At 45.5% G+C, this 27,840-nt stretch overlaps 1 protein-coding gene across 3 annotated transcripts in view; it reads right to left on the reverse strand.

Annotated features, from left to right (window-relative positions):
- The window catches only part of pik3cd (phosphatidylinositol-4,5-bisphosphate 3-kinase, catalytic subunit delta), a 214,945-nt gene extending 189,394 nt beyond the window's left edge, over positions 1–25,551 (reverse strand). For all 3 annotated transcript variants that reach the window (XM_080215123.1, XM_080215121.1, XM_080215124.1), the window contains exons 1-2: positions 25,375–25,551; positions 25,047–25,111 (exon numbers count right to left, since the gene is read on the reverse strand). The gene's annotated coding sequence lies outside the window, so the exon portion shown is untranslated. The remainder of the gene's footprint in view (positions 1–25,046; positions 25,112–25,374) is intronic.
- Between the last annotated feature and the right edge of the window lie 2,289 nt (positions 25,552–27,840).

A 27,840-nucleotide genomic window follows, 5' to 3' on the forward strand; every position in this document is an offset into this window, starting at 1 on the left:
GAAGAGACCCTTCAGCCCATCGCGTCTGCACCGACAAACAGACTGCAAGCAGTAGTTGATACAACCAATTTCAGTGTAAAGTGGATGTTGATTGTACTATTTCTCAGTGGGTTGACCAGTGGGATTCTCCGCTCCTCCCTGATCCTCACCCATTGCATGAGCTGTAAGAAGTCTCACAACACCAGGTTAAAGTCCAACAGGTTTATTTGGTAGCACGAGCTTTCAGAGCACTGCTCCTTCATGGAAGGAGCATTATTTTTCTTTGTGTACCAATACACGAGACAATAAAAAAATCAGATCGGTTAGAGATATGTATTATCTCCAGCCAATATGCCTCGTCTCCAATATTGTTTTCAGCCAAATGCTTTACCCTCTCTCCACTCACATTGTCTGTACCTTTAAGATTTGATTACCTGTAAAGACTCACATTCCAACCGTTATTTTGTAAATTGCGTTTGTGTCTTTATGTACTCTGTTTGTGAACTGAAATCCCACTCACCTGATGAAGGAGCAGCGCTCCGAAAGCTAGTGGCTTTTGCTACCAAATAAACTGGTTGGACTTTAACCTGGTGTTGTGAGACTTCTTACTGTATTTACCCCAGTCCAACGCCAGCATCTCCACATCAAAAAAAAACATAACCCGGATCCAAAGTTCACCAGCCAGTGAAACTCCCCAAGTTGTTAGGGTTTCTCTGCTCTGTCCTTTCCTAAGAAATTCATGAAATGAAACTGAAATCAAAATTTTAAATAATTAACCGCACCCGCCCAGAAGTTGAAACAAGCAGCTGCAAAAACAACTGCATTGTAACAAACCGTCAAAGAGGTTTTTTTCATTCTTGATTTTAATCGCTCCATCATTGGTGGCCATGCCATCAGCTACCAAGGTCCTAAGCTCTGGAATCTCTCCAAACCTCCTCACCTCATTCTCCTATTAACTTACTCCTTAAAACTTAACCTTTGGTCTCCTGTGCTAACATCTCCTTATTGCATCTCCTGTGTGTAGCTTTCTCTACACCCTAGCTATGACTGTAACACTACATTTTTCACCTCTCTTTTCCTTCTTCCCCATGTACTCTATCAGCAGTGTGTTCTGTCTGTATAGTGTGCAAGAAACTGTACTTTTCACTGTATCTCAATACATGTGACAATAATAAACCAAATCAAGTAACTTGGTGTTGAATAATCTTTGTTTTCTTAATTCATTTGTGGGACACTGGCTGGCCAGCATTTAGAACATAAGAACATAAGAAATAGGAGCAGGAGTAGGCCATCTAGCCCTTCGAGCCTGCCCCGCCATTCAATAAGATCATGGCTGATCTGTCGCTGCTCAGTTCCACTTTCCCGCTTTCTCCCCATAACCCTTAATCCCCTCTCTTATCAAAAACCCATCAACCCGCATCTTAAAAATATTTAGCGAGGCAGCCTCCACCACTTCAACGGGCAGAGAATTCCAGAGATTCACCACCCTTTGAGTGAAGAAGTTCCTCCTCAACTCCGTTCTAAACCGCCCCCAAGGTTTATCTTGAGGCTGTGCCCCCTAGTCCTACTGTCTTTTTTGAGCGGGAAGAGTCTCTCCACCTCTATCCTATCCATCCCATTCATCATCTTATACGTCTCAATGAGATCTCCCCTCATTCTTCTAAACTCTAACAAGTACAAGCCTAGTTTATTCAGCCTCTCCTCATAGCTCAACCCCCTCAACTCCGGTATCAGCCTAATAAACCTCCTCTGCACTCCCTCCAAGGCCAAAATATCTTTGCGCAGGTGCGGCGCCCAAAACTGCACACAGTACTATTGCCCGTCCCTATTGCCCCGGGAGGGCAGTTGAGAGTCAACCACATTGCTGTGACTCTGGATTTACATGTAGGCCAGACCGGGTAAGGACGGCAGATTTCCTTCCCTAAAAGGACATTAGTGAACCAGATGGGTTTTTCTGACAATCGACAATGGTTTCACGGTCGTCGATAGATTCTTAAATCCAGATATTTTTTACTGAATTCAAATTCCACCAGCTGCCATGTTGGGATTCGAACCCAAGTCCCCAGAACCTTTGCTGAGTTTCTGGATCAACAGTCTAGCGATAATACTACTAGGCCTCCCTCGATAATTTTACATGTGCAATGCCTTGAGTCATTCAAGTCACGATATAATTAGAAGGTGTTATTGCTGTTACGGATGGACTGGCTGACCACCTTGCGTGCCATTACCAACTCACATTTCCATTACAACCAACTTAGAACTGACTTAACAACATATGAAATCGGGGCTTGCACTGTTTTAGATGTGGTTTCGGTGTTCTACAGTGAGGAAAGCATTCCGAGTCACATTCCTGCTTCTGTGCAAACACCACCCAAAGGAGGATATGCTCAGTGATCAGCGGATCAATTCTGTATCCTTTCAAAAACCAGCCCCAGCAGATATACACAAAAGAAGACTTGCATTGATATAATGCCTTTCTCAACTTTCTCACTGGATGGTTCAAAGTACTTCACAGTCAATGAAGCATTTCTGAAGTGGAGTCACTGTTCTAACACAGGAAGTGAGCCAGCCAATTCATGCACAGCAAGCTCCCACAAGGAGAAATGTGATAATGGCCCAGATAATCTATTTTCCTGTGATGCTGATTGAGGGGTTAACATTGGCTTAGACACTAGGGAGAAGTCCTCTGCTCTCCCTCAAGATAACGACATCTAGGATTTTTAACGTAAGAACATAAGAACTAGGAGCAGGAGTCGGCCATCTGGCCCCTCAAACCTGCTCCTCCATTCAATAAGACCATGGCTGATCTTTTTGTCAACTCAGCTCCACTTACCCGCCCGCTCACCATAACCCTTAATTCCTTTACTGTTCAAAAATCTATCTATCCTTGCCTTAAAAACATTCAATGAGGTAGCCTCAACTTCACTGGGCAGGGAATTCCACAGATTCACAACCCTTTTTTAGGTGAAAAAGTTCCTCCTCAACTCAGTCCTAAATTTGCTCCCCCTTATTTTGAGGCTATGCCCCCTAGATCTATTTTATCTGCCAGTGGAAACAACTTCCCTGCTTCTATCTTATCTATTCCCTTCATAATCTTATATGTTTCTATAAGATCTCCCCTCATTCTTCTGAATTCCAATGAGTATTGTCCCAGTCTACTCAGTCTCTCCGCATAAACCAACCCTCTCAACTCCGGAATCAACCTAGTGAATCTCCTCTGCACCCACTCCAGCGTTCCTCCTCTGCACCCCCTCCATTGCCCGTCCTCTGCACTCCCTCTACTGAAGGAGACCAAAACAGTAACAGTACTCTAGATGTGGCCTACCCATCTACTCAAGCAGATGGACAGGGCCTGTGTTTCTCACCTCATCCAACAGATGGCACCTCGGACAGTGCAGCACCCCCTCAGTGCTACACTGGAGCGTCCGTCTGAGTTTCATATTCATCGGGTGAGGTAAATGCCTATTCATTCTCTGCAATGACTTAAAGGGGAAGGGGAAACAATTTCTGATTTTAACGAGGGCTAGGATCCACCCTGGACTCTCAGTATGGGTGTAGGACAAAGGAACAGATCTTTGCAATGGAATCAGAATGTGAAACTTTCATCAGCCACCAGTGATTTATTCAAACAAAATCTTCAAACCCATTTCCAAGCAGTTGCTACTGAAGATACTGTTCAGGACTGACTCAGCTGCTCTTAACTAGTTGTAGTTTATGCCCTTCCTGTGATTATTTTCAGTGAAAGCACCCTGAACATGTGCTTCTTGCAATCACGGACAACAAAGTGTTAATTTTGCTCCTATCTCCATGAATAATACTTCACTATTCCAAAACGGGATGAATCTCAGATCAGATACAGAAGGGTCACAACTGGATCTTTGCATCTATGTTAACAGGGTGTGTCCTCAAAGAGATCACATCCCACTAGTTATTAGGCCCTTCCTCAACAGTGGCACTGTGGTTAGCACTGCTGCCTCATCAGGGACCCGGGTTCAATTTGGGCCTCGGGTCACTGTGCAGAGTTTGCGCGTCCTCCCCATGTCTGCATGGGTCTCCCCCAGGTGGTCCGGTTCCTCCCATAGTCCAAAGATGTGCCAGGTTAAGTTAATTGGCTGTGCTAAATTGCCCCTTAGTGTCAGCTTTTACAGATACACAATAGCAAGCATTCTTTCTGGTTGTATCACAGCTTGGTATGGCTCCTGCTCTGCCCAAGACTGCAAGAAACTACAAAAGGTCATGAATGTAGCCCAATCCATCAAGCAAACCAGTCTCCCATCCATTGACTCGGTCTACGCTTCCAACTGCCTTGGCAAAGTAGCCAGCATAATTAAGGACCCCACGCACTCTGGACATTCTCTCTTCCACCTTCTTCTGTCGGAATAAAGACACAAAAGTCTGAGGTCACGTATCAACCATTCAAGAACAGCTTCTTCCCTGCTGCTGTCAGACTTCTGAATGGACCTACCTTGCATTAAGTTGATCTTTCTCTACACCCTCGCTGTGACTGTAACACTACATTCTGCACCCTCGTTTCCTTTTCTATGAATGGTATGCTTTGTGTAGCTCGCAACAAACAATACTTTTCACAGTATACTCATACACGTGACTACAAATCAAATCAAGGGATACTAAGCTAGGGTAAACGTGTGGGGTTTTGGGGATAGCGCCTTGGTGGGATTGTGGTCAGTGCAGACTCGATGGGCTGAATGGCCTTGTTTTGCACAGTAGAGATTTTAAGATTCTACGAACTATAGAGTAGGTAAAAAGCGCATGGATCATTGCTATTAGTGGGTGATGCTTTTTCTAAAGTAAAATACTCTGAACAATTCCTGCTGCAAGATAAAAATACCAATCGAAGCTGTAAAGCAGAACCACAGTGTTCCTCTCCATGTAAATAGAAGTGTAACTGCAGCCTAAACCAAATGCCACATACTTGTCTGCAGGCCTGTTTTCACCTTACTATGTTCAGATGTGGTATTGACACATTTAACCAATATTGTTAGTCATTGAGTCATTTATGAGAAAGGTGACTAATAGCTGTACTGGACTCATACCAATAGACAGCGCTGGCTAACCAATCAAAATGAAACAAAAGACAAAATGGTCCGAAAGGAGCCGAGGCTGGTACAGTTCTCAGCTTGGGGGGGGGGGCGCGGGCGGCATGGTGGCACAGTGGTTAGCACTGCTGCCTCACAGCATCAGGGACCCGAGCTCGATTCCCAGCTTCGCTCACTGTCTGTGCGGAGTCTGCCCGTAATCTGCGTGGGTATCCCCCCCCGCTCCCCACAGTCCGAAAAGACACGCTGGTTAGGTGCATTGGCCGTGCTAAATTCTCCCCCAGTGTACCCGAACTGGCACCAGAGTGTGACAATGAGAGGGTTTTCGCAGTGACGTCATTGCAGTGTTAATGGATGCCTACTTGTGATACTAATTTTACTTGAGTTAGGTCTGTCCTGATGTAATTTAACCAGGAACCAATAGCCGTACAGAGGCAGCTAGTCCTCATAAATCTCGATTGGATTCACATCCTTCTTTCTGCAAAACACTTATTGACATTTTCTTCCACGCTAAAAGAAATGTCCCTCCTGCATCACACCTGATTGAGAAAACAACCAACTCATTTCCTGGTAAATGCAGAAGTTGTGGGTGGGGATATTCTTGCCTTGAAACTTTCCCTCCCTCTGTGGTGTAGCTATTGCACAAACCTGGTCTCTGGTGATAACTGTAGAATGTTCTACCTTCAAGGGGTACTCAAAATATGCAACCTAACCCTAACACAGGCCGCACTGGGCTCAGCAATACTGGAGCTCCACTCATGTCCGGATAGAATACCACTGAGTACACACAAGGCTAAGACCCGGTGATTACTGGATACTAAGGGAATTGAGAGAGGGGCCAGGCATCTACAGTTGGGGTAGGAGATCAGCCATGACTTTATTGAATGGCAAAGCAAAATGGAGGGGCTGAATGGCCTACTCCCGCTTCTATTTGCTATGTGTGTTTAGTTCCCCAGGTTGCTAGTATTTAAGCTATTATGGAGAAAACTATATGTGATAACACCCATGACTTGCAAGGAGAATCACTAATTTATCTCCCTGTAGGACCAGTTGAATATGAGCTCCCTGGGGGTTGGTAATCAACTCACCAGGTAGAGCTCGCATATCGAGCCCTGTATAAAGCAAGCCCCCGAGTGGGTCCATTATTGCATTGTCTTGATTGGGGCTTGTTCACGTTCACCACAGGCTTGTGATCTGTGCTTTATTTTGCTTTGTGCAAGAAAGCACCATTCCTTTACAGCTGACTCCTGGAGTTATTATCGTGTGAAAATATCATGTAGGGCAGCATGGTGGCACAGTGGTTAGCACTGCTGCCTCACAGCGCCAGGGTCCCAGGTTCAATTCCGACCTCGGGTCACTGTCTGTGTGGAGTTTGCACTTTCTCCCTGTATCTGTGTGGGTTCGCTCCGGGTGCTCCGGTTTCCTCCCACAGACCAAAGATGTGCGGGTTAGGTTAGTTGACCATGCTAAATTTCCCCTGGTGTCAGTGGTATTAGTAAGGTAAATGCACGTTGTTATGGGGATAGGACCTGGGTGGGATTGTGTTGGGTACAGATTCGATGGGCCGAATGGCCTCTTTCTGTACTGTTTGGCTTCTATGATGGGAACACACAGATCGGGGGGCAAGCTTATGCTTCAGATGTCTCTTTAGAAAACAAGAGAGCATCGCCTCTCAAACATGAACCCATCTTCTCCCTCTAGAATGTGATGACTGACCTTCCTCTGTATTTGCAGCACTTTCAGTTTCTACATTATTTAACCTTCCAACTTCCATTTTAGACATGGGTGGGAGTGCTCACTTCTTGCTAACTTCATGAGGATTGAATAAAACAATCGTTTGAAAGTTCAGAGCAGGCACTGAAATTACACACACTATGGAAGTTCTGACACTGGGAAGTTCCTAAGAACAAAGGGACCTTGGCGTATTTGTCCAAAGACCGAAAGGCAGGTCAATAGGGTGGTGAAAAAGGCATATGGCACACTGGCCTTTATCAACCAGGGTATAAAAGCAGAGAGGTCATGTTGTAGCTGTAAGGCCACAGCTGGAGTACTTTATGCAGTTCTGGTCACCACATTAGAGGAAGATTGTGATTGCACAGGAGGGGGTGCAGAGGAGATCCACCAGGACCTTGCCTGGGATGGAACATTTAAGTTACAAAGAGAGGCTAGCTAGGCTTGGGTTGTTTTCTCTGGAGCAGAGAAGACTGAGGGGCGATCTGACGGAGGTGTTCAAGATTATGAGGGGCGTGGACAGAGTGGATAGTTGAAGGGTCAGTTACAAGGGGACACAAGTTAGAAATGAGGAGTGGGAGGTTTTGGGAAGGGGATTTGAGGAAAAACATTTGTACCCAGAGGGTGGTGATGGTCTGGAGGGTGCCCGAGAGGGTGGTTGCCTCATATCCTTTAAAAAGTACCTGGGTGAGTACTTGGCCGCCATCACATTCAAGGCTATGGGCCAAGTGGGATTAGGTGGGCAGGTCAGGGTCTTTCATGTGCTGGTGCAGACTCGATGGGCCAAAGGGCCTCTTCTGTATTGTAGGATTCTGTCATCATGTATCCGTATGCAATTTAAGGCATGGCCCACAGAAATAATCTCAAAAACACATAAGCACCAGGTCACTAACTCAATTATGCTGCATTTGGTATTAATGGGCAGGATTTCCAGCCACACCCATCCCAACACCAGAAAATCCCACCTGGACATTTGCATAATCCGTGTCCCACCCGCAATGACTCTCGTGGTGGGCAGAAACAGAAGTGACAGTACAACACAGCTATAGAAACAGAGACCCATTCAATGGTGAATTTCCAGACAACTATATCATAGAATCCTGACAGTGCAGAAGGAAACCATTCAGCCCATCAACTCTGACAAGAATATCTTACCCAGGCCCACTACCTTGCCCTATCCCTATAACCCCATACATTTAACATGGCTAACCCACGTAATTTACTCTTCTTGGGACACTAAGGGGCAATTTAGCATGGGCAATGCACCTAACCAGCACATCTTTTGGACTGTGGAAGGAAACTGGAATAACCACGCAGACAACGTGCAGGACGACACGCGGAGAACGTGCAGGACTCCACGCAGACAGACAGTCACCCAAGATCAAAACTGAACCCAGGTCCCTGGAGCTGCGAGGCCGCAGTGCTAACCGCTGTGCCATGGTACCGTTGTATCCTGTAGCACTTGTTGACAAAAAGACATTCCTATACACCAACAGTGCAGTCTGATGCGGAGATTTGTTTTTAAAAGCCTGATTTAGGATTACAAGCAAGCTTTCACTCACAGAGCCTGCAATCAAATAAACTACACTCAACAATAACAAAGAAATCTGGAGAACTTTTGCCACTTCTTGCAAATGCTTTAAAAATGCATCAGGGTATTTATCAGATTACCCAGTGTGATTACAATTAGACCAAAACGATACTGGCAGAGTAAACAAAGTCACGTAAGGTGGTGACACTAAAGTATGGCTGCACGCTTCATAATTAAGTTACACCCACACAAGTCAGGGATTACACAAATCAAGCACGCTCTCAGATTAAAATACAATAGATGAAATCACATGAAGCGTTGCTTGTGTTACTTTGGTACGTGGGCACGAGGTTCTAATCCTCCATTGTTTTCCAATGGTCACTCACACGAGGCTGGGTGAGTCACCATTTAACTGCAGTTTATTTTTAAAGGCTTGAACTCTTCCTCAGACTTTTTCCTCTGGAGTGTAGGAGGACGAGGGGCGACCGCATAGAGGTCTATAAAATAACGAGGGGCATAGCTCAGTAAGATGGTCAATATCTTTTTCCAAAGGTAGGGGAGTCTAAAACTAGAGGGCATAGGTCTCAGGTGAGAGGGGAGAGATACAAAAGGGTTCAGAGGGACAATTTTTTCACACAGAGGGTGGTGAGTGTCTGGAACAAGTTGCCAGAGGCAGTAGTAGAGACGGGTACAATTTTGTCTTTTAAAAAGCATTTGGACAGTTACATGGGTAAGATGGGTATAGAGGGATATGGGCCAAATGCGGGCAATTGGGATTAGCTTGAGGGTTTAAAAAATAAAGGGCAACATGGACAAATTGAGCCGAAGGGCCTGTTTCCATGCTGTAAGCCTCTATGACTCTAAAAGAATTCAAAAGTACAGATGGTTTTGTTCTGATCCGCGATGTAAATACCTTTGCTATGATTCCTCCTCTGGCTAGAGGGTGAGGCTTGTAGAGCGCATATTTACTAATTGTGACCGTTAGCGGCACGGTGACACGGTGGTTAGCATTGTTGCCTCACAGCACCAGGGACCCGGGTTCGATTCCTGGCTTGGGTGATTGTATGTGGAGTTGGCACGTTATCTGCGGTGGGTTTTTATTTGATGTATGTCGCATGCATTGGGATACAACGAAAGGTTTCTTGCGTGCTAGACAGACAAAGCATACCATTCATAGAGTACATAAGGCAGAAAGAAAGAAAGGAGTGCAGAATGCAGTGTTACAGTGAGGTAAGTCCATTCAAAAGTCTGATGGCAGCGGGGAAAAAGCTGTTATTGAGTCGGTTGGTACTTGAAGGAAGAGAGAATGTCCAGGGTGAGTGGGGTCCTTAATTATGCTAGTTGCTTTTGAGGGAAGTGTAGACAGAGTCAGTGGATAGAAAGCTGGTTGGTGTCATGGGTTGGGCTTTGTTTACGAACCTTTCCACCAGGTGCTCCAGTGTCCTCCCACAGTCCAAAGATGTGCAGGTTAAGTAGACGGGCCATGCTAAATTGACCCTTAGTGTCCCAAAACGTGTAGTTAGCAAGATTAGTAGGGTAAGTATGTGGAGTCATGGGATAGGGCCTGGGTGGGATTGTATTGGTGCAAACCAGATGGCCTGAATGGCCTCCTTCTGCACGGCAGGGATTCTATGATAAAAGTTCCCACATAACTGAATTTAGAGGATAGTAGATATTCTTACTGTGAAGCTCAGTCTGGTTCGATGTCTTCAGTGTAGGTGGCGGAGTGGGGGTCTCAGAAAATCCCTCCATAAGTGAGGATTGACTTATACGCTGAATATAAAAGTGAGTATGTGTGGAAGCCAACTTTGTCATTAGCTAAAGGGGCCTGCTGTGTGTTGGCTTGTCTTAAAATCCCATGCATCTTTGCAACACAACTTGCATCGCTTGCTCAACATGGGTGAATGGACTAAGGTGTTGGCATTTGATACACGTTAAAGAGGCTGTAAGAATCAGATTTAACCCACTTTGTAGATTCAATTGTGGCTGCATAGTCTTCCCAGGCCTATTGCTACTTACTAAATAGTGGTAAAGCATCTACTTTGGTATAGAATCACACAATCCCTACGGTGCAGAAGGAAACCATTCAGCCCATCAGGCCTGCACCAACAACAATCCCACCCAGGCCCTATCCCCATAACCACCCCATCCCCGATCTCCCCATTCTCGATGCAGATGGGCTGGATGGCCTCCATCTGCACTGTAGTGATTTTATGATTCTATTCAAGATCCTGAGAGCTATGGACAGGGTGAGTAGTGAGAAATTGTTCTCACCCAAGGGAGCACCACGTACTTGAGGGCACTAATGAACTGAAGGATTAGAAGTGATGGGAGGAAATTTTTTTCGCCCAGAGGGTGGTTGGCCTCCGGAAGGAACTTCCTGAGAGGGTAGTAGAGGCAGGCTCGATCGAGATATTCAAAAGCAAATTGGAATGTAATCTGAAAAGAAAGAATGTGCAAGGTTACAGGGATAAGGCAGGGGAGTGGGGCTTGCTAGAAGGTCAAACACTGGTGAGTTAACATTCCACAAGGTGCAGAGAAACCCAGTTTTCCAGGTTTCTCCACAAACTACAACACAACACATCCCTGCTCCTGTTCCCAGCATGTTGGCACCACCTACTGATAAGCGATACCCAGATAGATCAATGCCCATGAACATGTCCCCTCTGGACCACCTAACCCTCATCAGTAAGTAAATGCAGAACCTTTACTCAATGCTGTCTAGGTCTACCTACTTTGCATCACTTCTCTAGACATCCTCTGTGTAAAACCATCTCCGATGGCTACCAACTCAGAATTTTCCTGTTGTGTGTTGGAGGTTGATGCCAGGTAGCACAGGTTAAAAACTTTAAAGATTTATTGAGTGCTTTCTTACATGGCTGTTGCTTCTCTGCCTATTTCCCTGCCTAGGGACTTATGACGTCACTTCTAGTGAATACATTAAGACACCAAAGCTCAATAAGATAGTAAGAATATAATTACATTACAGATTTCCACCCCCCTCTTCCCCACAGCTAGCTAGGATCCCTAGGACTCCCCCCCCCCCCACTCCTTACATTTGGCTCTGCCAAGATCCGGAATCTCCAATTCCCATGATAAAATCTATGCTACAGGTACAATCCTGCGGGAATACTGTTGGTTTCCAGAATTCTGCCCCCAACGCTGTGAATCCTTCGAAGATCCAAGAGTTGTTTTAAATCTCTGAACACCCATCCTGGTCCGAGGGCCACCATCGCTCGGTCTACGCTCCCGCCAATCACTGCTGATGACCCCCATGACCTCCATCGTGTCCCCATAACTGAGGCCACTTTGACCCTTGCTGTAAATGCTGGATTTTTCAAACGGTAAAAACATATTCTTTGAGCAGACAGGCAAAATAAAACACACTTAAATTGCACCAAAAAAAAATGGGCAGAGTCCCAATCTGGATTACACAAAATGCTGCCTCTATAATCCCATTTGTAATAAACATGAGCAAATTTATTCAGGAACTAGAGATTAGGGGTTCTGACTACTCACTGTGTCTGCCACAACATCCACATTGTTATTGTCCAGCTTATTGCAAGCAACTCCCCAAAAAATCTAGTACACACAGAAGTCAAACTCCAGACATTATTTTTCATTAGAGTACAGACTTAGGATGTTATAATTACACTGCATTTATATGATCTAATTCCTGCCATGATAATATTTGAGATTAAGCTAAATTGTTAACCTAGGACATAACGGTGCTGGAAATTGTTCATGTATCATTTCAGCCAAGAGATCATAAATAATAGAAACCAGCTCCTTGCTAAGAGCAAGCTTGGCAGTGTTTCAAAGGAGTTGATGGTGCCAGCAATCCTTAGTGTCTTCTTCTGAGGAATATAACAAGTGGGTTTTTCTCTATGCTCATCTCATAATTCCAAAAGTTAGGAGAATCACAAAATATATTCAAAACCGGAAAGGGCCTCGCAATACAGATGCACCCTAGAAAGCATTCTTTCTGGTTGTATCACAGCTTGGTATGGCTCCTGCTCTACAAGAAACTACAAACAGTTGTGAGTGTAACCCAATCCTTCACTCAAATCAGCCTGCCATCCATTGACTCTGTCTACACTTCCCGCTGCCTCGGAAAAAAGCAGCCAACATTATTAAGGACCCCACTCACGCCAGACATTCTCTCTTCCACCTTCGTCCGCTGGGAAAAAGATACAAAAGCCTGAGGTCACATGCCAACCGACTCAAGAGCAGCTTCTTCCCTGCTACCAGCAGACTTCTGAATGGACCTACCTCGCTCTAAGTCGATCTTTCTCTACACCCTAGTTATGATTGTAACATTACATTCTGCACTCTCTCCTTTCCTTCTCTATGAACAGTATGCTTTTCCTGTATAGCGCGCAAGAAACAATACTTTTCACTATACTAAAACATGTGTCAATCATAAATTAAATCAAAGCAACGGGAGCAAAAAAGGTTTAAGATGTATGTTTTTAAAGGAAACCAGATTTAACTGAAATACGACAAACACATCCTGTAACATTTTGCACGTCAAACATCACGACTTGGCCTGGGGAAACAAACACTTCTTGGCATCGTCTTGCAGTGGTTACATAGCAATCACCAACAACAACTTATCTTCATATAGCACCTTTACTGTAATGAAACATCCCAAGGTGTCTCACAGCAGCATTATAAAACAAGGTAAAACCCTGAGATACAGAAGGTGATATTAGGTCAGATTGGGGTGGCACAGTGGTTAGCACTGCTGCGTCACAGCGCCAGGGACCCGGGTTCAATTCCTGCCTTGGGTGACTGTCTGTGTGGAGTTCTCCAGCGTCTGCATGGGTTTCCTCCGGGTGCTCCAGTTTCCTCCCACACTCCAAAGATGTGCTGGTTAAGTGGATTGGCCATGCTGAATTGTCCCTTAATGTCAGGGTGATTAGTGGGGTAAATACATGGGGTTACAGGGAAACGGCCTCAGTGGGATTGTTGACGGGCCAAATGGCCTCCTTCTACACTGTAGGGATTCTACGACTAAAATTTTAGTCAAAGAGGTGCTCCGTTTTCCTCCCACACTCCAAAGATGTGCGGGTTAGGTGGATTGGCCATGCTAAATTGCCCCTTAGTGTGAGGGGACTAGCTAGGGTAAATACATGGGGTTATGGGGATAGGGCCTGGGTGGGGTTGAGGTGCAGCCTCAATGGGCCAAATGGCCTCATTCCGCTCTGTAGGATTCTATGTCAAAGAGTCTCTTCAAGGAGGAAAGTGAAGTAGAGAGGCAGAGAGGTGTAGGGTCGAACATTATGGTTACCAATGCCAAGGCAATTGTAAATAGGAATGTCAAAGAGGCCAATATTAGAGGAGCGTAATTATCTCGGGAGAATTGTGGGGTTGGAGAGGACTGCAGAGATATTGAGGAGTGAGGCCATGGAGGGAATTGAAAATAAGGATGAGAATTTTAAAATTAAGCAGTTCTTTCACCAGGACCTAAAGTAGGTCACCGAGCACAGGGGTGACAGGGTCACAAGAACTTGTTGTGAGTTAAAACACAGGCAGCTGGATGATGACAAGTTTACAACGTGCGAGACAGCCAGAAGTGTGATACAAGGGTTTTGACAGAGACAGCAGTGATGTTACGGATGTGAAAATAGGCAGTCTTGGTGATGGCATGGATATTAGCTTAGAAACTCATCTCAGGATCTAATGTGGCATCACGGTTACAAAACCACCACATTCAAAAGTATTTCACTGTGAAACATGATAAGGTGTTATACTTACAGAATACGGAAAGTCCTGGCTTAGCTGTTTCCAATAGGAGAGGGCATAGCCTCATCTAAACTCTAAAGGGCATAACCCTTTCGAGTTGAGATGAGGAGGAATTTCTTCAGCCAGAGGGTGGTGAATCTGTGGAATTTGTTGCCACAGAAGGTTGTGGAGGCCAGGTCATTGAGTGTCTTTAAGACAGAGCTAGATAGGTTCCTGATTGGTGAGGGGATCAAAGGTTATGGGGAAAGGGTGGGAGAATGGAGTTGAGAAACTTATCAGCCATGATCGAGTGGCAGAGCAGACGCAGTGGGCCGAATGGTCTAATTCTGCTCCTATACGGTATGTTCAATACAAATGAAAGCCTTTGTTAATAGGGAAGTGTAAAATATGTTGCATTATGGGATCTGTGACAACAATAATATTAATTGCAACCCTGCACATTATTGTACATCACTTTGACACTGGCAGCACTGAAAGAACACTCTTAGCGCCAGTCTGAATGAAACATCATTAGTCAGCCTAAACGATGACAAACTTGACTTGCAATTTAATTGCAGCTGCTTACTAAGGAAATGAAGTAAAATGAGAAAAGCAAGTTCACAGCAAGAAATCCCTCGGCAAAAGATGCTGATACAGGTGTGTTAAATCACTCTGGACAGTCAAAAGATCACACAAAGGAAGTAAACACAGACTGGAACATTTCTGCAGCATCTCCACATGAAAGTGAGCCAAGTTTTGTTTTAAAAAGTGAAAAGAATTCTGTGCTGGGCGCAATATTTCATTCCAAATATTACTGATAGAATTGAGAATTTCAGCTGACGGTTTGAATAAATACAACTGTCAGTGTAGAGCAAACTGGTTTTAAGAGTTACAAATGAAACAGCGTCCATCGAGGACAAACACAGGTTCCTGGAATCCACTAAAAGGTTTGTGAAACGTATTTCAATTCTTTCGTCCTAAAACGCAGTTCAAAACGATCGTACCCACAGCAGGCGAAGGTCCAAAAGAGGACACATTGCTTCTTCCAAATAAAACTCAGGCACGAAAATTCTCAAAAACGTAGCGATTACTCTCGGTTTGATCAACAGTTAAGCCAGGATTTTCCATGCCCGCCGCAGTGGGTTTTCCAGCAGCAGAGGAAGCTCACCATTGGCTGCCAGTGGGATCTTCCAGTCCCACTGAGGTCAGTGGCTCTCCGGACGCACCGCCTGGAAACCCAGCATGTGGGGGGGGGGGGGGTGTCACCTCTGGCGGGTCTGGAAGATCCAGCCTTTGCAGCTGGCTGTAGAACTGCATGCTTAGCTTTCCTCAAATAAAAACAGAAGTTACTGAGTGCTTGCTGGGGTTCACTGATGCTCATAAGGTCATCCCTCCCTCCATCCACAAAGCCTCGTGATTCAAGACAGCATTTGCATTTGTCTAGCACCTTTCACACCTTCAGAACATCCCAGAGCACAAATGACTTCTGAAACAATGTTGTAATACCAGCTTTTGCAACAGCCAATTTTCACACAGCAAGTTCCCACAAACAGCAATCATAGAATTCTACAGTGCAGGAGGAGGTCATTGAACCCATCCAGTCTGTACTGACCACAATCCCACCCAGGCCCTATTCCCATAACCCCACATATTTACCTGCTAATCCCCTGATATTAGGGTCAATTTAGCATGGCCAATCAACCTAACCCGCACATCTTTAGACTGTGTGAGGAAACGACAGCACCCGGAGGAAACCCACACAGAGGATGTGGAAACTCCCCGCAGACAGTGACCCAAGGTTGGAATTGAACCTGAGTCTCTGGCGCTGTGAGGCAGCAGTGCTAACCACTGTGCCACCGTGCCACCCCAAAAAGATAAATGACCAGACTAGCTGCTTATATTAATATTTAGTTGAGCAGTGAGTATTGGCTAGGACACCAGGATCTGCTTTTAGTAATATTGGATTGAGGGGGTAAACGTTGGCCAGGTCACCAGGAGAACTTCCTGAGATCTATTGCTAACAGTGCCTCGTAAGTTTCCTGTTCACCCGAGGGGCAGATGGACTGTTGGTTTAACCTAGAGTCATAGAGGTTTACAGCATGGAAACAGGCCCTTCGGCCCAACTTGTCCATGCTGCCCTTTTTTTGTAAAACCCCAAAGTTAGTCCCAATTGCCCTCATTTGGCCCATATCCCTCTCTACCCATCTTACCCACGTAACCGTCTTACCCACGTAACATTCCCTCTGAGAATGCTGCATTCTAACAGCAGGCATCACAATCACTGCTCTTCACTCAACCCAGCAGCAGATACATTTGAGTGATTTAAGGCAGAGTTCCTTCCGAATTTTGTCCAAGTTGAACAAGCTACTATTTTTTACTTGATTTCATTCACCCTGTTGATGATTTTTTTTGAACTGAGCATCGCAGCTGGAATTAGGGAAAACAGCTCAAGATCAGGAACCGTTTTGCCACAATTAAGAATTTATCAAAATAAAAAAAAAGTTTAAGTTTATTTATTAGTGTCACAAGTAGGCTGACACTAACACTGCAATTAAGTTACTGTGAAAATCCTCTAGTTGCCACACTCCGGCGCCTGTTTGGGTACACTGAGGGAGAATTTAGCACGGCCAATGCATCCTAACCAGCACATCATATCATAGAAATCATAGAACCCTGCAATGCAGAAAGAGGCCCTTCGGCCCATTGCGTCTGCACCGAACACAATCCCACCCAGGCCCTACCCCCATATCCCTACACATTTTACCCACCAATCCCTCTAACCTACGCATCCCTAGACACTAAGGGGCAATTTCTTAGCATGGTCAATCAACCTAACCCGCACATCTTTGGATTGTGGGAGGAAACCGGAGTACCCAGAGGAAACCCATGCAGGCACGAGGAGAATGTGCAAACTCCACGCAGACAGTGACCCGAGTTGGGAATCGAACCCAGGACCCTGGAGCTGTGAAGCAGCAGCGCTAACCACTGTGCTACCATGCCGCCCATCTTTCGGGCTGTGGGAGGTAACCGGAGCACCCGGAGGAAACCCATGCGGACACAGGGAGAAAGTGCAGACTCCACACAGATAGTGACCCAAGCCGGGAATTGAACCTGGGTTCTTAGCGCTGTGAAGCAGCAGTGCTAACTACTGTGCCACCATGCCACCCTGCGCTGGTAAGGATATTGGACTGTAATAATGACCAATCGTATTACATCACTGTTTTACAAAGTCTCCAAGAACGCTAACCTCAACTTTCCATTTGTCCTTACTCCCATTGCAACACATTAGTGACCAAGTTCAACATGGAACGTATTTTAATAAAACCTGAGTCACGATACCAAACTGAATCACCAAACACACCATCGAAAGCGACAGCATGAGCGGCAATGGAAGGTAGGCAGCGCAGTGGTTAGCACTGCTGTTTCATAGCACCAGGAACCTGGGTTCAATTCCAGCCTTGGATGACTATGTGGAGTTTGCACGTTCTCCCCATGTCTGTGTTGGTTTCCTCCGGGTGCTCCGGTTCCCTCCCACACTCCAAAGATGCACAGGTTAGACGTAGAATCCTACAGTGCAGAAGGAGGCCATTAGGCCCATCATGTCATCAAGGGCCACAATCCCATCCAGGCCCTATGCGCACAACCACATGCATTTACCTTAGCTCGTCCCTCTAACACTAAGGGGCAATTTAGCATGGCCAATCCACCAAACCTGCAGATCTTTGGATTATGGGAGGAAATCTTAGCACCTGGAGGGAACCCACGCAGACATGGGGAGAATGTGCAAACTCCACATAGACAATGACCCAAGCTGGGAATCGAACCTGGGTCCTTGGTGCTGCGAGGCAGCAGTGCTAACCACTGTTTCACTATGCAGCCAAAATCCTCCACACCGTTATGTGAATTGGCCATGCTAGATTGCCCCTTAGTGTCCAAAGGTGTGCAGATTGGGTGGATCGGACAGGCTAGAGTTGCCCCTTAGTGTCCAAAGATATGTAGGTTGAGGGGATTATTGGGGTAAAATACATGGGGTTTCAGGGATGGGGCCGGGGTGCGATACTGTTTGAGAGTCAGTGCAGACTCGATGGGCTGAATGGCCTCCCTTTGCACTGCAGATATTCTATGATGTATGATATAAATTCAGATTTACAATTTTTTAAACAGCTGGGGACAACCAGAACTGCAAAAGATACCAAAATTATCTCCACCGAGACAATGCGGAGCATTAAAAGCATCCTGCATTTCATAATAAAGCTTAAAATTTTTAAATTTCCAATTTTTTGGCAATAAACAGAACATAATAGGAAGCAGAGAACCCAGTTTATTGCCTTTGTAAGGAAATTGCTATAACTCATTCATAACCTGATTACCTGCAAAAGTTGAGTCATTGTTTCCTGTATGTATCCTCCATATGTCAGAATACTTGGCAGCAGCTACTGATGTTAGGATTGCATATTTATGGATTAAATCTTTTAGAGCACTGTCCATTATTCACTAGCTCTCTAGGCTGTGACTGGCCCGTAGGGAATAAATACATTGCAGGCATTTAAAATTTTCTAATCTCGGGATCTGAATAGATATTAATATGATTTGTCATCAGAATATCAGTGTTGTACAGAATATAACCTAAACCAGGCATGGTGGCACAGTGGTTAGCACTGCTGCCTCACAGTGCCACAAACCCGGGTTCAATTCCAACCTTGGGCAACTGTCTGAGTGGAGTTTGTACATTCCCCCTGTGTCTGCATGGGTTTCCTCTGCATGCTTCGCTTTCCTCCCACAGTCCAAAAGAAGCAGGGGTTAGGTGGATTGGCTGTGCTAAATTGCCCCTTAGTTAAGGGGATTAGCAGGGTAAATATGTGGGGTTATGGAGATAGGGCATGGGTAGGTGCAGGCTCAATGGCCTCTTTCTGCACTGTAGGGATTCTATGATACCAAAATGCAGATAGTTTAATATTTACATTAGTTAAAAGAAAATAAATTATATGCTTACTGATAAGGGAAAAAAGCCACCTCAACTTTCATTTAATCTGATGCTATCCCTTTGTCAGAAATGTATTGGCAACTTGGTAAATCAAATCATTTTAATAATCAATTATAGTAACAGATTTTACCAAGTTTATTTATGTGTCACAAGTAGGCTTACATTAACACTGCAATGAAGTTACTGTGAAAATCCCCCACTCCAGTGCCTGTTCAGGTACACTGAGGGAGAATTTAGCACCGCCAGTGTGCCACGCCAAATCATCTCAAGTGACATTATCTCAGCCTGGGGGGAGGTTAGGTTCGATCAATGGCCTCCTTGCTGTCAGGTATTGTGGTGAGGGAACCGAGTGTAGGGTGTCGAAATTTGCTGATGACACCAAGATTGGAGGAACGGCAAATTGTGCGGAGGGTGTGGAGAGTCCGCAGAAGGATCTAGATAGGCTGGGCGAATGGGCCAGGAAATGGCAAATGGAATTTAATGTTGGCAAGTGTGAGGTGGTCCACTTTGGTAGGAATAATGGTAGGAAGGACTATTACTTACGTGGAGAAAAACTGCAGCGGGCGACGGTGCAGAGGGACCTCGGGGTCCTTGTGCATGAGTCGCAAAAACCCAGCATGCAGGTGCAGCAGGTGGTCAGGAAGGCGAATGGGATGCTGGCCTTCATCGCGAGGGGGATTGAATATAAAAGTACGGAGGTCTTGCTGCGGCTATATAGGGCATTGGTGAGGCCGCAGCTGGAGTACTGTGTGCAGTTTTGGGTGCCATACTTACGCAAGGATATTTTGGCCTTGGAGGGAGTGCAGAGGAGGTTTACTAGGCTGATGCCAGAGTTGAGGGGGTTGAGCTATGAGGAGAGGCTGAATAAACTAGGCTTGTACTCGTTAGAGTTTAGAAGAATGAGGGGAGATCTCATTGAGATGTATAAGATGATGAATGGGATGGATAGGATAGAGGTGGAAAGACTCTTCCCGCTCAGAAAGGACAGTAGGACTAGGGGGCACAGCCTCAAGATAAAGGGGGGGCGGTTTAGAACGGAGTTGAGGAAGAACTTCTTCACTCAAAGGGTGGTGAATCTCTGGAATTCTCTGCCTGTTGGAAGTGGTGGAGGCTGCCTCGCTAAATATTTTTAAGACGTGGGTTGATGGGTTTTTGATAAGAGAGGGGATTAAGGGTTATGGGGAGAGGGCGGGAATGTGGAACTGAGCCACGACAGATCAGCCATGATCTTATTGAATGGCGGGGCAGGCTCGAAGGGCCAGATGGCCTACTCCTGCTCCTATTTCTTATGTTCTTATGTTCTTATGTCATGAACACCTCAGTGAAGTTACTGACAGATTAGCAGTGCTTTTGGAACATTAAATTACCAAGGAATCAAAGACATCAATACCTTGAAAAGATAAAAGAGAATGATGAAGCTGCGGGAATGGGAAAAGGCTTATTAACTTATCTGCTTACACATCTGTAAACATCCGAAGGGTAAATACTCGGAATAAAGTTGAAATGTTTTGAACTTTGTCACATCTTTATAAATAGTATCCTTTTTCTTAACCTTTCCAGGAATACATTTAGCAGTCCAGGGGAGAACAAAAGCTAACCAGTTACATATCCTTCTACAGTTAAATTATCGTTACATCTCATTTGCAAGTTGGGATCTGGCACAGTGGTTCGCACTGCTGCCTCACAGCACCAGGGACCCAGGTTCGATTCCCGACTTGGGTCACTGTCTGTGAGGAGTCTGCACATTCTCCCCGTGTCTGCGTGGGTTTCCTCCGGGTGCTCCAGTTTCCTCCCACAGCCTGAAAGACGTGCTGGTTAGATGGACTGGCTATACCAAATTGCCCCTTAGGTGTGTACGTTAGGAGGATTAGTGGGTAAATATGTGGGATAGGGTCTGGGAGTGTCTGTTGGAGAGTCAGTGCAGACCCCCTAGACCAACTGGCCTCCTTCTGCACTGGAAGGATTCTAAGATTCTACAACTACGACTCAGACTCCCACCTCTCGATACTCATCCCGTCGTCACTCACCTTTGGTCTAGAATCTCAAGATGATTCTGGGCCTGAGGTGGATGCATTGCTGCCAGCTGCCACTGCTCCTGACGCTGTGGCAACACTGCAGGCAGACCCCCGCACCAGGGGGCCTCTGCCCCGGGGAACACCTGATTGTAGCCATTGAAGGGCCTGAAAGACACTTGATTCTGTAAAGTCTTCCCCAAGGAACTAACAGGAAGCCCGTCAGTTCACCAACCACTGTGTGAGGCCCCCATCCACTTAACAGAATCCTGGTCATCAACAGAGTTATTGGTCCAGATTTCACAGAATTCCTACAGTGCAGAAGAGGCCATTCATGCCATCAAGTCTGCACCGACTCTCTAACAGAGAGTCTTACCCAGGCCCTGTCCCCCACCCTACCCCTATAACCTCACACATCTCCCATGAGGCCAATTTATCTCACCTCCACACCTTTGAATACTGAGGGGCAATTTAGCATGGCCAATCCACCATGACAGGCTGATTGGCCATACAAATTGACCCTAATGTCAGGGGGATTAGCAGGGTAAGTATGTGGAGTTACAGGAATACAGGTGGGGTAGGATTGTAGTCAGTGCTGACTCAACGGGCTGAATGGCCTCCATCTCCACTGTAGGGATTCTGTGATTGCTGTTTGTGGGAGCTTGCTGTGTACAAATTAGCTGTTGCAAAAGCCGGTGTTGTAACAGTGTTTCAAAAGCAGTTTGTGCTCTGGGATGCGCTGAAGATGTGAAAAGTGCTAGATAAATGCAAGTCCTGTCCCGCATGATGAGGCTAGTGGGTGGAGGGAGGAAGGACCTTTTACGAGTGTCAGTGATCCCCAGCAATCTATACATATTTGGAGTGTGGGAGGAAGCCGGAGCACCCGGAGGAAACCCACACAGAAACGGGGAGAATGTGCAAACTCCACACAGTCAGTCATCCAAGGCCAGAATTGAACTCAGGTCCTTGGCGCTGTGAAGCAGCAGTGCTAACCACTGCACTGCTGTGCCATTGTAATCCTCTTAAGTGTAAACTGACCTTTGCACGCTACGACACAGATATATAAACCCATCTGCTGTATATTTCACATAATTTCTGCAAGAAACACACATAACCAAAGTTATAGAAGCAGCTTGAAAAATGTAAGACTTTTGAGGCCCTTGTGTTCAGTAATATGAGATTTAGAATATTGTTGCATTATTTTTGCAACCTGACCCCCATCATGTTTACTTTTGGAAAATGTAATTTACTGCAACAAATTTTCCTGGAACCTCTACGGATGGACCAAGACTTAGTAAAACAATCCAAAAGTGATCAGTTAACTCTCTGGAAATAATCACTCAACAGATTAACAGTCAAGTCAAAATTCTTACCTAAGGAATCCCTAAGAAACAGAGTGGTGATATTAGCTGTGATAACTACCTGAAAATTTCACCACGGAAGTTAAAAATGATTATAAATTATATATTTCTAGGCTGAACTTGAACAGGTTTAAATCCCCTGCAACTTCCCACGGCATGGTGGCACAGTGGTTAGACTGCTGCCTCCCAGCACCAGGCTCCTGGGTTCAATTCCCGGTTAGGGTCACTGTCTGTATGGAGTTTGCATGTTCTCCCTGTGTCTGCGTGGGTTTCCTCTCAGTCTGAAAAATGTGCAGGTTAGGTGGACTGGTCATGCTAAATTGATCCTTAGTATCCAAAGATGCGTAGATTAGGGGGATTAGTGGGATAAATACGTAGGGTTACAGGAATAAGGCAGGGATTGGGCCTGGGTAAGACACTTTGTCAGAGAGTCAGCACAGATTTAATGGCTGAATGGCCATCTCTGCACAGTTGAGATTCTACGATTGGTCCAATAAATTGGCTCCTATCTCATTAATCCATTTAAATCGAGCTATACAATATTATCCTGCATAGCACCAGATTTAATAAAGATTAGTTTTCATCTGAAGGAGTTAAATGTGATTTTCCCCACATTCAGACAAAAGCTGGATGGAGACAAAATTTCATTAAATACATCAACCAGACATTGGAAGGTTAAAAGGATGATTTTGCCATCAACATAATACCGGGTGTTAGTGAAAGGAAAATATGAAATATAATAGGTTCCAAGAGTATGACATAGTGGCTGACATGGAAAGGTTCACGGGATAAGAACCTTAAACCACAGGGAAAGATCCCAGAAAAATCTTATTATGACTGAAAAGCAAAAATGGAAGTTAAACTTATTCAGCCAAATTAAACCAATGGAAATAATAGTGGTGCAAATCCCAAAGTGTCACAGAATAAAAAAGAAATGTGAACTGCTTTTCCTCTCTCAATAAACTCTTCAGTAATCAACCTCCTGGAAATAGAAAAGCACTGTTACCTTGAGGAGAACAATTAATCATATCTCTGAGTTCATCTCTGAAAAACAGCTCCAGCAATGAGATCCTAACATTATTAAAAGGAAACCAGGACATTTTGAACTATTTATAGGCTTTATATTATGTGAGAATACTGCAAAATAGAATGGTGTAACCCCATGGGGCTGCCTAATGAAATGCTCCCAGTTACTTCTTTAATAAAGTATTAACGCAGAAATAGACACTCCTGCACTTTCACTTAAATGTAACATCTACAAAGAGAAAGCCAGAGAGCAGCCAGAGGCCGTGACAAAGCCCAAAGGCAGTCGAATCTTGAGGTTTAATATTCTAAGTATTGAGATACATTCCCCAGATTTCCTCTCTTCACTTCCTCCCTCACACTAGATTACTCATACACTAACGTTCATGAGCCGGAGCACTGTAAACATGATGATATATGCTCTATTTCCATTTTTATCTATCCCAGAAATGTATAAATGTTAACTTAGCAAATCAACCGTCCCTTGTTTCAAAGCAGTAACCCTTTACAGTGGCCACCTTACACATAGAATCCTACAGTGCTGAAGGAGGCCATTTGGCCCATCAAGTCTGCACCAAACACAACCTCACCCAGGCCCTATCTCCATAACCCCATGCTATTTCCCCCATCTTAGCTAGTCCCCCTGAACAAGGGGCAATTTAGTATGGCCAATCAACCTAACCTGCACATCTTTGAATTGTGGGAGGAAACCAGAGCATCTGGAGGAAACCCACGCAGACACGAGGAGAATGTGCAAACTCCACATAGGCAGTGACCCAACCGGGAATCAAACCCAGGTCCCTGGCACCGTAAGGCCTCGGTCCTAACCAGTGTACCAATGTGCTGCCTGACATCCTTCAGAGAATAACATAACAGACACCAGATTATAAACAATATCTGTCTGGCAACAGTTCCCTGCAGTATAATGGGAACACAAAGGAGTATTACTCTGCACTTTTATCTCATTCAGTTATTTGCTCTCAGAGGTTCGCACTGCCATCTCACTGCTGGCTTGGGTGACTGTCTGTGTGGAGTTTGCACATTCTCCCCGTGTCTGCATGGGTTTCCTCCAGGTGCTCCAGTTTCCTTCCACACTCCAAAGATGTGATGGTTAGGTAGATTGGCCATGGTAAATTGCCCCTTAGTGCCAGCAGGATAAATACATGGAGTTACGGGGAGGGGGCCTGAGTGGGATGGTTGTCGGTGCAGGCTCGATGGGCCAAATGGCCTCCCTCTGCACTGTAGCAGTTCTATGAAGTTGTGACACTTCCCATCAATTATAAAAGGTAAACAAATGTTCCCCCACCTTCCCCCCCCCATTAATTTATTCCTGTGCAAAATAATCAACGTAACATTTTTAAATATTGCGCCTGGTATTTTAATAAAAGTGTTTTCAGCAAGTATTCCCCATGAGTTCTTTCCAAACATGTCAACTGCACAAAGCACATTGTAAACATTTAAATTCTCGCGTGAACTAATGACTTCAAAGGCAATGGGATTTTTTAAAAATTGATGTTACATTTTGGAAGCATAATTTGAAGGCAGAATCTTAAATTCCTTTATTGAAACGCACAGACAGACACACCAGGGACTAAAAAAGTCTGCCACCACAACAATCCTCACTGGGTCAATATTACTTACTAATGATTCAGTCATTCCCGAAATCCAGCCAAATCCATCTCACTCCATCCAGTTCCTGAGTCAGCCTTAGAAAGAGACAGTGAATCATTGAAAGGGTTTGAGGCAGAACAAAAAAAAATAACGTTTAACTCTGCCAGGGAGGGTTGAAATAAACTGATCGTTTTGTTTTAAATTAATGTATAAATTATTGACACTTGGCTAAAGAGAGAAAACATGTTTGTCCCCAATAGCTTGCACAATATATACATCCCCCGCCCCCCCATACACACACACAGACAGACAGACAGACAGTACCGGGTGGTTGTACAGACAGAGAGCTCCCACTCACAATGATACACTGAGTCCCCACTCCGCTCCGGGAGCCGTTCCCTACCGCCGCCTTCTCACTGCAAACCAGACCAACCCATCACCCTCAACGTTGCTGCCGCTTTTTCTATTAACATCTAAACAAAAAGTGCGAAAAGATGGAGGTCCGAGGCTTGAGAGGCGGAAGTGCTGAAATGTGCATTGATCAGAGAGGCTCGACAGCGCCCACAGCGCATTGTAGAGTGAGTCAGCACTGGGCTGTCTTCTAATAGCCTGGGATAACTCAATATCACTCCCCCCAGTGACTGGGATAACTCAATATCACTCCCCCCAGTGACTGGGATAACTCAATATCACTCCCCCCAGTGACTGGGATAACTCGATATCACTCCCCCAGTGACTGGGATAACTCGATATCACTCCCCCCAGTGACTGGGATAACTCAATATCACTCCCCCAGTGACTGGGATAACTCAATCTCACTCCCCCGGTGACTGGGATAACTCAATCTCACTCCCCCGGTGACTGGGATAACTCAATATCACTCCCCCGGTGACTGGGATAACTCAATATCACTCCCCCAGTGACTGGGATTCTCGATATCACTCCCCCAGTGACTGGGATAACTCAATATCACTCCCCCAGTGATTGGGATAACTCAATATCACTCCCCCAGTGATTGGGATAACTCAATATCACTCCCCCAGTGACTGGGATTCTCGATATCACTCCCCCAGTGACTGGGATAACTCAATATCACTCCCCCAGTGACTGGGATAACTCAATATCACTCCCCCAGTGATTGGGATAACTCAATATCACTCCCCCAGTGACTGGGATTCTCGATATCACTCCCCCAGTGACTGGGATTCTCGATATCACTCCCCCAGTAACTGGGATTCTCAATATCACTCCCCCAGTGACTGGGATAACTCGATATCACTCCCCCAGTGACTGGGATAACTCAATATCACTCCCCCAGTGATTGGGATAACTCAATATCACTCCCCCAGTGACTGGGATTCTCGATATCACTCCCCCAGTGACTGGGATAACTCAATATCACTCCCCCAGTGACTGGGATAACTCAATATCACTCCCCCAATGATTGGGATAACTCAATATCACTCCCCCAGTGACTGGGATTCTCGATATCACTCCCCCAGTAACTGGGATTCTCGATATCACTCCCCCAGTAACTGGGATTCTCAATATCACTCCCCCAGTGATTGGGATAACTCAATATCACTCCCCCAGTGAGTGGGATACTCGATATCACTCCCCCAGTGACTGGGATAACTCAATATCACTCCCCCAGTGACTGGGAGACTCAATATCACTCCCCCAGTGACTGGGATAACTCAATATCACTCCCCCAGTGACTGGGACACTCAATATCACTCCCCCAGTGACTGGGATTCTCAATATCACTCCCCCAGTGACTGGGAAACTCAATATCACTCCACCAGTGACTGGGAGACTTAATATCACTCCCCCAGTAACTCAGATTCTCGATATCACTCCCCCAGTGACTGGGATAACTCAATATCACTCCCCCAGTGACTGGGATTCTCAATATCACTCCCCCAGTGACTGGGATAACTCAATATCACTCCCCCAGTATCTGGGATTCTTAATATCACTCCCCCAGTGACTGGGATAACTCAATATCACTCCCCCAGTGACTGGGATTCTCAATATCACTCCCCCAGTGACTGGGATAACTCAATATCACTCCCCCAGTGACTGGGAAACTCAATATCACTCCACCAGTGACTGGGAGACTTAATATCACTCCCCCAGTGACTGGGATAACTCAATATCACTCCCCCAGTAACTCAGATTCTCGATATCACTCCCCCAGTGACTGGGATAACTCAATATCACTCCCCCAGTGACTGGGACACTCAATATCACTCCCCCAGTGACTGGGATAACTCAATATCACTCCCCCAGTGACTGGGATAACTCAATATCACTCCCCCAGTGACTGGGAAACTCAATATCACTCCCCCAGTGACTGTGATAACTCAATATCACTCCCCCAGTGACTGGGATAACTCAATATCACTCCCCCAGTGACTGGGAAACTCAATATCACTCCCCCAGTGACTGGGATAACTCAATATCACTCCCCCAGTGACTGGGATAACTCAATATCACTCCCCCAGTGACTGGGATAACTCAATATCACTCCCCCAGTGACTGGGACTCTCAATATCACTCCACCAGTGACTGGGAAACTCAATATCACTCCACCAGTGACTGGGACTCTCAATATCACTCCCCCAGTGACTGGGATAACTCAATATCACTCCACCAGTGACTGGGAAACTCAATATCACTCCCCCAGTGACTGGGATAACTCAATATCACTCCCCCAGTGACTGGGATAACTCAATATCACTCCCCCAGTGACTGGGATAACTCAATATCACTCCCCCAGTGACTGGGACTCTCAATATCACTCCACCAGTGACTGGGAAAC

Source organism: Carcharhinus amblyrhynchos, chromosome 30 (genome assembly GCF_965287045.1).
Source record: "Carcharhinus amblyrhynchos chromosome 30, sCarAmb.v2.hapA, whole genome shotgun sequence".
NCBI lineage: Eukaryota > Metazoa > Chordata > Chondrichthyes > Carcharhiniformes > Carcharhinidae > Carcharhinus > Carcharhinus amblyrhynchos.